Source organism: Aythya ferina (assembly GCF_964211825.1).
Source record: "Aythya ferina genome assembly, chromosome: Z".
NCBI lineage: Eukaryota > Metazoa > Chordata > Aves > Anseriformes > Anatidae > Aythya > Aythya ferina.
The window spans coordinates 29,834,702-29,843,825 of NC_140299.1; the positions used below are offsets into that span (position 1 = coordinate 29,834,702).

Below are 9,124 nucleotides of genomic sequence, written 5' to 3' on the forward strand. Positions count from 1 at the left end.
CGGGCACCATTTTGTTTCAGTCCGCATTCCACAGTGAGCAGCCGCCATTTTGTGAAAGGACCCAACCCACCTGTTTTTGTACCGCTCTCTGATTGGCTTAGTGGTGTTTCTTATTAAAACCCTGTTGTCTGCTCAGGCCTGCCTCTGATTGGGTGCCTGCTTCCAGACTGGGAAGTGCTCAGATGTAGGTGTACATACACTTCTAGAGACCCGTACCGGCTCTATGCCCAGGTGCTGGCACCGGGGGCTGCCGGTGGCCTCTGAGTAAACGCCAGTTTTGGCCCAATGCTGACACTGCCGGTACCAGTGGCACTGCCGCAATGCATGGCAGAGCCTAGCAGCCAAGTAGGCGTGGCCTCGGGAGAAAGGTTGTCGTGAAAAGGCACCCAAACAGGGCAAAATGCTGCTCAGCACTTCGGGGTGAGGAAGAAAAGGTGTGAGAAACAGCTATGCAAACGCCAAGGTGACAGTCAGAGCGGTTGTACCAAGGGGATTAGAGCTTTGGAGGGCCAGCTGGCACAAGGGGAGGAGAAGGAGGTGCAGGAGGAAGAGAAGGAGGAGCAGGAGGAGGAGCAGGAGGAGGAGAAAGAGTAGGAGGTCTTCCGGCCACCAGAAACCATTTCTTAATGCAGCGCAGCCCGTGCGAGAGACCACGCCGGAGGAGGTCAATGTGTCCTGAGGGAAGCTGCAGCCCCCAGAGAGCAAGCGCAAGAGCGTGCAGGGCACCGTGCATGGGCAAAGCAAGCTGTCCTCCACTGCCTTCTGCTCTAGCAGCTTTGCAGTCTCTTTTCAGAATATGTCCCATCAGAAGAGCCCCTGCAGCGTCTGGGCCTTTGAGTCCTGTTGTTACGTTGCTGTACCCTCTTGGAGGCTCTGGAAACTCAGGTAACTTTGGCCCAGCATCTTCAGTGCTATGTGTGCCTTTAAGCCATGAAAGGCAAGGTTAGCCCCTCACGCAGCCCTGCTGAAAGAGCTGGGCACACAAGCAGCTGACTTGTAGCACCGAGAAAAAATGAAGGCACCTTGACGGAAGCATGCAGGAGACGTCAGTGCCACAGCACTTCAAGCCCCATAGGCACAGTCACGATGTGCAGGCCACTCGTATTCTCACATCCCCTGCAAAGAGCAGGAACAGTCCACCTTGTGAAATGCGCCAACACGCCCTCCACCAAAGCTGATCGCTAAACCCTTTCCACTCCCCAGACTCACAGTTGCAGGCCCACTTGACTATGCATGATATGCTGTGGAACACCTGCTACCAAGCGGCCGGTCAGATCATGAACACTGCAGCAGGCGCAGCTGCTGCTTCTGCTGCTAGCGCAGCTCCACAGAGCCGTGTCTGCAGCTCTTCCAAGCCACCAGCTGGAGGCGCTGGGCATACACCGCGTGGCAGGGCGGGGAAAGGGCCCTTTGTGAAGGGCAGGACTAAACTGCTGAGTGGCTCTCCCAGAGGTGGGATGGGCCAGGACAGGCAATGCCTCCCACCCACCCGCAGCGGCGGGCACCATTTTGTTTCAGTCCGCATTCCACAGTGAGCAGCCGCCATTTTGTGAAAGGACCCAACCCACCTGTTTTTGTACCGCTCTCTGATTGGCTTAGTGGCGTTTCTTATTAAAACCCTGTTGTCTGCTCAGGCCTGCCTCTGATTGGGTGCCTGCTTCCAGACTGGGAAGTGCTCAGATGTAGGTGTACATACACTTCTAGAGACCCGTACCGGCTCTATGCCCAGGTGCTGGCACCGGGGGCTGCCGGTGGCCTCTGAGTAAACGCCAGTTTTGGCCCAATGCTGACACTGCCGGTACCAGCGGCACTGCCGCAATGCATGGCAGAGCCTAGCAGCCAAGTAGGCGCGGCCTCGGGAGAAAGGTTGTCGTGAAAAGGCACCCAAACAGGGCAAAATGCTGCTCAGCACTTCGGGGTGAGGAAGAAAAGGTGTGAGAAACAGCTATGCAAACGCCAAGGTGACAGTCAGAGCGGTTGTACCAAGGGGATTAGAGCTTTGGAGGGCCAGCTGGCACAAGGGGAGGAGAAGGAGGTGCAGGAGGAAGAGAAGGAGGAGCAGGAGGAGGAGCAGGAGGAGGAGAAAGAGTAGGAGGTCTTCCGGCCACCAGAAACCATTTCTTAATGCAGCGCAGCCCGTGCGAGAGACCACGCCGGAGGAGGTCAATGTGTCCTGAGGGAAGCTGCAGCCCCCAGAGAGCAAGCGCAAGAGCGTGCAGGGCACCGTGCATGGGCAAAGCAAGCTGTCCTCCACTGCCTTCTGCTCTAGCAGCTTTGCAGTCTCTTTTCAGAACATGTCCCATCCGAAGAGCCCCTGCAGCGTCTGGGCCTTTGAGTCCTGTTGTTACGTTGCTGTACCCTCTTGGAGGCTCTGGAAACTCAGGTAACTTTGGCCCAGCATCTTCAGTGCTATGTGTGCCTTTAAGCCATGAAAGGCAAGGTTAGCCCCTCACGCAGCCCTGCTGAAAGAGCTGGGCACACAAGCAGCTGACTTGTAGCACCGAGAAAAAATGAAGGCACCTTGACGGAAGCATGCAGGAGACGTCAGTGCCACAGCACTTCAAGCCCCATAGGCACAGTCACGATGTGCAGGCCACTCGTATTCTCACATCCCCTGCAAAGAGCAGGAACAGTCCACCTTGTTATCGTGAAATGCGCCAACACGCCCTCCACCAAAGCTGATCGCTAAACCCTTTCCACTCCCCAGACTCACAGTTGCAGGCCCACTTGACTATGCATGATATGCTGTGGAACACCTGCTACCAAGCGGCCGGTCAGATCATGAACACTGCAGCAGGCGCAGCTGCTGCTTCTGCTGCTAGCGCAGCTCCACAGAGCCGTGTCTGCAGCTCTTCCAAGCCACCAGCTGGAGGCGCTGGGCATACACCGCGTGGCAGGGCGGGGAAAGGGCCCTTTGTGAAGGGCAGGACTAAACTGCTGAGTGGCTCTCCCAGAGGTGGGATGACCAGGACAGGCAATGCCTCCCACCCACCCACAGCGGCGGGCACCATTTTGTTTCAGTCCGCATTCCACAGTGAGCAGCCGCCATTTTGTGAAAGGACCCAACCCACCTGTTTTTGTACCGCTCTCTGATTGGCTTAGTGGCGTTTCTTATTAAAACCCTGTTGTCTGCTCAGGCCTGCCTCTGATTGGGTGCCTGCTTCCAGACTGGGAAGTGCTCAGATGTAGGTGTACATACACTTCTAGAGACCCGTACCGGCTCTATGCCCAGGTGCTGGCACCGGGGGCTGCCGGTGGCCTCTGAGTAAACGCCAGTTTTGGCCCAATGCTGACACTGCCGGTACCAGCGGCACTGCCGCAATGCATGGCAGAGCCTAGCAGCCAAGTAGGCGCGGCCTCGGGAGAAAGGTTGTCGTGAAAAGGCACCCAAACAGGGCAAAATGCTGCTCAGCACTTCGGGGTGAGGAAGAAAAGGTGTGAGAAACAGCTATGCAAACGCCAAGGTGACAGTCAGAGCGGTTGTACCAAGGGGATTAGAGCTTTGGAGGGCCAGCTGGCACAAGGGGAGGAGAAGGAGGTGCAGGAGGAAGAGAAGGAGGAAGAGAAGGAGGAGCAGGAGGAGGAGAAAGAGTAGGAGGTCTTCCAGCCACCAGAAACCATTTCTTAATGCAGCGCAGCCCGTGCGAGAGACCACGCCGGAGGAGGTCAATGTGTCCTGAGGGAAGCTGCAGCCCCCAGAGAGCAAGCGCAAGAGCGTGCAGGGCACCGTGCATGGGCAAAGCAAGCTGTCCTCCACTGCCTTCTGCTCTAGCAGCTTTGCAGTCTCTTTTCAGAATATGTCCCATCAGAAGAGCCCCTGCAGCGTCTGGGCCTTTGAGTCTTGTTGTTACATTGCTGTACCCTCTTGGAGGCTCTGGAAACTCAGGTAACTTTGGCCCGGCATCTTCAGTGCTATGTGTGGCTTTAAGCCATGAAAGGCAAGGTTAGCCCCTCACGCAGCCCTGCTGAAAGAGCTGGGCACACAAGCAGCTGACTTGTAGCACCGAGAAAAAATGAAGGCACCTTGACGGAAGCATGCAGGAGACGTCAGTGCCACAGCACTTCAAGCCCCATAGGCACAGTCACGATGTGCAGGCCACTCGTATTCTCACATCCCCTGCAAAGAGCAGGAACAGTCCACCTTGTTATCGTGAAATGCGCCAACACGCCCTCCACCAAAGCTGATCGCTAAACCCTTTCCACTCCCCAGACTCACAGTTGCAGGCCCACTTGACTATGCATGATATGCTGTGGAACACCTGCTACCAAGCGGCCGGTCAGATCATGAACACTGCAGCAGGCGCAGCTGCTGCTTCTGCTGCTAGCGCAGCTCCACAGAGCCGTGTCTGCAGCTCTTCCAAGCCACCAGCTGGAGGCGCTGGGCATACACCGCGTGGCAGGGCGGGGAAAGGGCCCTTTGTGAAGGGCAGGACTAAACTGCTGAGTGGCTCTCCCAGAGGTGGGATGGGCCAGGACAGGCAATGCCTCCCACCCACCCGCAGCGGCGGGCACCATTTTGTTTCAGTCCGCATTCCACAGTGAGCAGCCGCCATTTTGTGAAAGGACCCAACCCACCTGTTTTTGTACCGCTCTCTGATTGGCTTAGTGGTGTTTCTTATTAAAACCCTGTTGTCTGCTCAGGCCTGCCTCTGATTGGGTGCCTGCTTCCAGACTGGGAAGTGCTCAGATGTAGGTGTACATACACTTCTAGAGACCCGTACCGGCTCTATGCCCAGGTGCTGGCACCGGGGGCTGCCGGTGGCCTCTGAGTAAACGCCAGTTTTGGCCCAATGCTGACACTGCCGGTACCAGCGGCACTGCCGCAATGCATGGCAGAGCCTAGCAGCCAAGTAGGCGTGGCCTCGGGAGAAAGGTTGTCGTGAAAAGGCACCCAAACAGGGCAAAATGCTGCTCAGCACTTCGGGGTGAGGAAGAAAAGGTGTGAGAAACAGCTATGCAAACGCCAAGGTGACAGTCAGAGCGGTTGTACCAAGGGGATTAGAGCTTTGGAGGGCCAGCTGGCACAAGGGGAGGAGAAGGAGGTGCAGGAGGAAGAGAAGGAGGAGCAGGAGGAGGAGCAGGAGGAGGAGAAAGAGTAGGAGGTCTTCCGGCCACCAGAAACCATTTCTTAATGCAGCGCAGCCCGTGCGAGAGACCACGCCGGAGGAGGTCAATGTGTCCTGAGGGAAGCTGCAGCCCCCAGAGAGCAAGCGCAAGAGCGTGCAGGGCACCGTGCATGGGCAAAGCAAGCTGTCCTCCACTGCCTTCTGCTCTAGCAGCTTTGCAGTCTCTTTTCAGAATATGTCCCATCAGAAGAGCCCCTGCAGCGTCTGGGCCTTTGAGTCCTGTTGTTACGTTGCTGTACCCTCTTGGAGGCTCTGGAAACTCAGGTAACTTTGGCCCAGCATCTTCAGTGCTATGTGTGCCTTTAAGCCATGAAAGGCAAGGTTAGCCCCTCATGCAGCCCTGCTGAAAGAGCTGGGCACACAAGCAGCTGACTTGTAGCACCGAGAAAAAATGAAGGCACCTTGACGGAAGCATGCAGGAGACGTCAGTGCCACAGCACTTCAAGCCCCATAGGCACAGTCACGATGTGCAGGCCACTCGTATTCTCACATCCCCTGCAAAGAGCAGGAACAGTCCACCTTGTTATCGTGAAATGCGCCAACACGCCCTCCACCAAAGCTGATCGCTAAACCCTTTCCACTCCCCAGACTCACAGTTGCAGGCCCACTTGACTATGCATGATATGCTGTGGAACACCTGCTACCAAGCGGCCGGTCAGATCATGAACACTGCAGCAGGCGCAGCTGCTGCTTCTGCTGCTAGCGCAGCTCCACAGAGCCGTGTCTGCAGCTCTTCCAAGCCACCAGCTGGAGGCGCTGGGCATACACCGCGTGGCAGGGCGGGGAAAGGGCCCTTTGTGAAGGGCAGGACTAAACTGCTGAGTGGCTCTCCCAGAGGTGGGATGGGCCAGGACAGGCAATGCCTCCCACCCACCCGCAGCGGCGGGCACCATTTTGTTTCAGTCCGCATTCCACAGTGAGCAGCCGCCATTTTGTGAAAGGACCCAACCCACCTGTTTTTGTACCGCTCTCTGATTGGCTTAGTGGTGTTTCTTATTAAAACCCTGTTGTCTGCTCAGGCCTGCCTCTGATTGGGTGCCTGCTTCCAGACTGGGAAGTGCTCAGATGTAGGTGTACATACACTTCTAGAGACCCGTACCGGCTCTATGCCCAGGTGCTGGCACCGGGGGCTGCCGGTGGCCTCTGAGTAAACGCCAGTTTTGGCCCAATGCTGACACTGCCGGTACCAGTGGCACTGCCGCAATGCATGGCAGAGCCTAGCAGCCAAGTAGGCGTGGCCTCGGGAGAAAGGTTGTCGTGAAAAGGCACCCAAACAGGGCAAAATGCTGCTCAGCACTTCGGGGTGAGGAAGAAAAGGTGTGAGAAACAGCTATGCAAACGCCAAGGTGACAGTCAGAGCGGTTGTACCAAGGGGATTAGAGCTTTGGAGGGCCAGCTGGCACAAGGGGAGGAGAAGGAGGTGCAGGAGGAAGAGAAGGAGGAGCAGGAGGAGGAGCAGGAGGAGGAGAAAGAGTAGGAGGTCTTCCGGCCACCAGAAACCATTTCTTAATGCAGCGCAGCCCGTGCGAGAGACCACGCCGGAGGAGGTCAATGTGTCCTGAGGGAAGCTGCAGCCCCCAGAGAGCAAGCGCAAGAGCGTGCAGGGCACCGTGCATGGGCAAAGCAAGCTGTCCTCCACTGCCTTCTGCTCTAGCAGCTTTGCAGTCTCTTTTCAGAATATGTCCCATCAGAAGAGCCCCTGCAGCGTCTGGGCCTTTGAGTCCTGTTGTTACGTTGCTGTACCCTCTTGGAGGCTCTGGAAACTCAGGTAACTTTGGCCCAGCATCTTCAGTGCTATGTGTGCCTTTAAGCCATGAAAGGCAAGGTTAGCCCCTCACGCAGCCCTGCTGAAAGAGCTGGGCACACAAGCAGCTGACTTGTAGCACCGAGAAAAAATGAAGGCACCTTGACGGAAGCATGCAGGAGACGTCAGTGCCACAGCACTTCAAGCCCCATAGGCACAGTCACGATGTGCAGGCCACTCGTATTCTCACATCCCCTGCAAAGAGCAGGAACAGTCCACCTTGTGAAATGCGCCAACACGCCCTCCACCAAAGCTGATCGCTAAACCCTTTCCACTCCCCAGACTCACAGTTGCAGGCCCACTTGACTATGCATGATATGCTGTGGAACACCTGCTACCAAGCGGCCGGTCAGATCATGAACACTGCAGCAGGCGCAGCTGCTGCTTCTGCTGCTAGCGCAGCTCCACAGAGCCGTGTCTGCAGCTCTTCCAAGCCACCAGCTGGAGGCGCTGGGCATACACCGCGTGGCAGGGCGGGGAAAGGGCCCTTTGTGAAGGGCAGGACTAAACTGCTGAGTGGCTCTCCCAGAGGTGGGATGGGCCAGGACAGGCAATGCCTCCCACCCACCCGCAGCGGCGGGCACCATTTTGTTTCAGTCCGCATTCCACAGTGAGCAGCCGCCATTTTGTGAAAGGACCCAACCCACCTGTTTTTGTACCGCTCTCTGATTGGCTTAGTGGCGTTTCTTATTAAAACCCTGTTGTCTGCTCAGGCCTGCCTCTGATTGGGTGCCTGCTTCCAGACTGGGAAGTGCTCAGATGTAGGTGTACATACACTTCTAGAGACCCGTACCGGCTCTATGCCCAGGTGCTGGCACCGGGGGCTGCCGGTGGCCTCTGAGTAAACGCCAGTTTTGGCCCAATGCTGACACTGCCGGTACCAGCGGCACTGCCGCAATGCATGGCAGAGCCTAGCAGCCAAGTAGGCGCGGCCTCGGGAGAAAGGTTGTCGTGAAAAGGCACCCAAACAGGGCAAAATGCTGCTCAGCACTTCGGGGTGAGGAAGAAAAGGTGTGAGAAACAGCTATGCAAACGCCAAGGTGACAGTCAGAGCGGTTGTACCAAGGGGATTAGAGCTTTGGAGGGCCAGCTGGCACAAGGGGAGGAGAAGGAGGTGCAGGAGGAAGAGAAGGAGGAGCAGGAGGAGGAGCAGGAGGAGGAGAAAGAGTAGGAGGTCTTCCGGCCACCAGAAACCATTTCTTAATGCAGCGCAGCCCGTGCGAGAGACCACGCCGGAGGAGGTCAATGTGTCCTGAGGGAAGCTGCAGCCCCCAGAGAGCAAGCGCAAGAGCGTGCAGGGCACCGTGCATGGGCAAAGCAAGCTGTCCTCCACTGCCTTCTGCTCTAGCAGCTTTGCAGTCTCTTTTCAGAACATGTCCCATCCGAAGAGCCCCTGCAGCGTCTGGGCCTTTGAGTCCTGTTGTTACGTTGCTGTACCCTCTTGGAGGCTCTGGAAACTCAGGTAACTTTGGCCCAGCATCTTCAGTGCTATGTGTGCCTTTAAGCCATGAAAGGCAAGGTTAGCCCCTCACGCAGCCCTGCTGAAAGAGCTGGGCACACAAGCAGCTGACTTGTAGCACCGAGAAAAAATGAAGGCACCTTGACGGAAGCATGCAGGAGACGTCAGTGCCACAGCACTTCAAGCCCCATAGGCACAGTCACGATGTGCAGGCCACTCGTATTCTCACATCCCCTGCAAAGAGCAGGAACAGTCCACCTTGTTATCGTGAAATGCGCCAACACGCCCTCCACCAAAGCTGATCGCTAAACCCTTTCCACTCCCCAGACTCACAGTTGCAGGCCCACTTGACTATGCATGATATGCTGTGGAACACCTGCTACCAAGCGGCCGGTCAGATCATGAACACTGCAGCAGGCGCAGCTGCTGCTTCTGCTGCTAGCGCAGCTCCACAGAGCCGTGTCTGCAGCTCTTCCAAGCCACCAGCTGGAGGCGCTGGGCATACACCGCGTGGCAGGATGGGGAAAGGGCCCTTTGTGAAGGGCAGGACTAAACTGCTGAGTGGCTCTCCCAGAGGTGGGATGACCAGGACAGGCAATGCCTCCCACCCACCCACAGCGGCGGGCACCATTTTGTTTCAGTCCGCATTCCACAGTGAGCAGCCGCCATTTTGTGAAAGGACCCAACCCACCTGTTTTTGTACCGCTCTCTGATTGGCTTAGTGGCGTTTCTTAT

The 9,124-nt window shown here is 56.8% G+C and overlaps 1 long non-coding RNA gene across 1 annotated transcript; it reads left to right on the top strand.

Moving 5' to 3' along the window:
• The first annotated feature begins 1,604 nt into the window (after nucleotides 1–1,604).
• On the top strand, nucleotides 1,605–4,359 carry LOC311427629. Its single transcript, XR_014687455.1, has 2 exons — nucleotides 1,605–2,383; nucleotides 3,887–4,359. It is a non-coding gene; the product is annotated as an uncharacterized lncRNA (long non-coding RNA).
• Nucleotides 4,360–9,124: the final 4,765 nt, after the last annotated feature.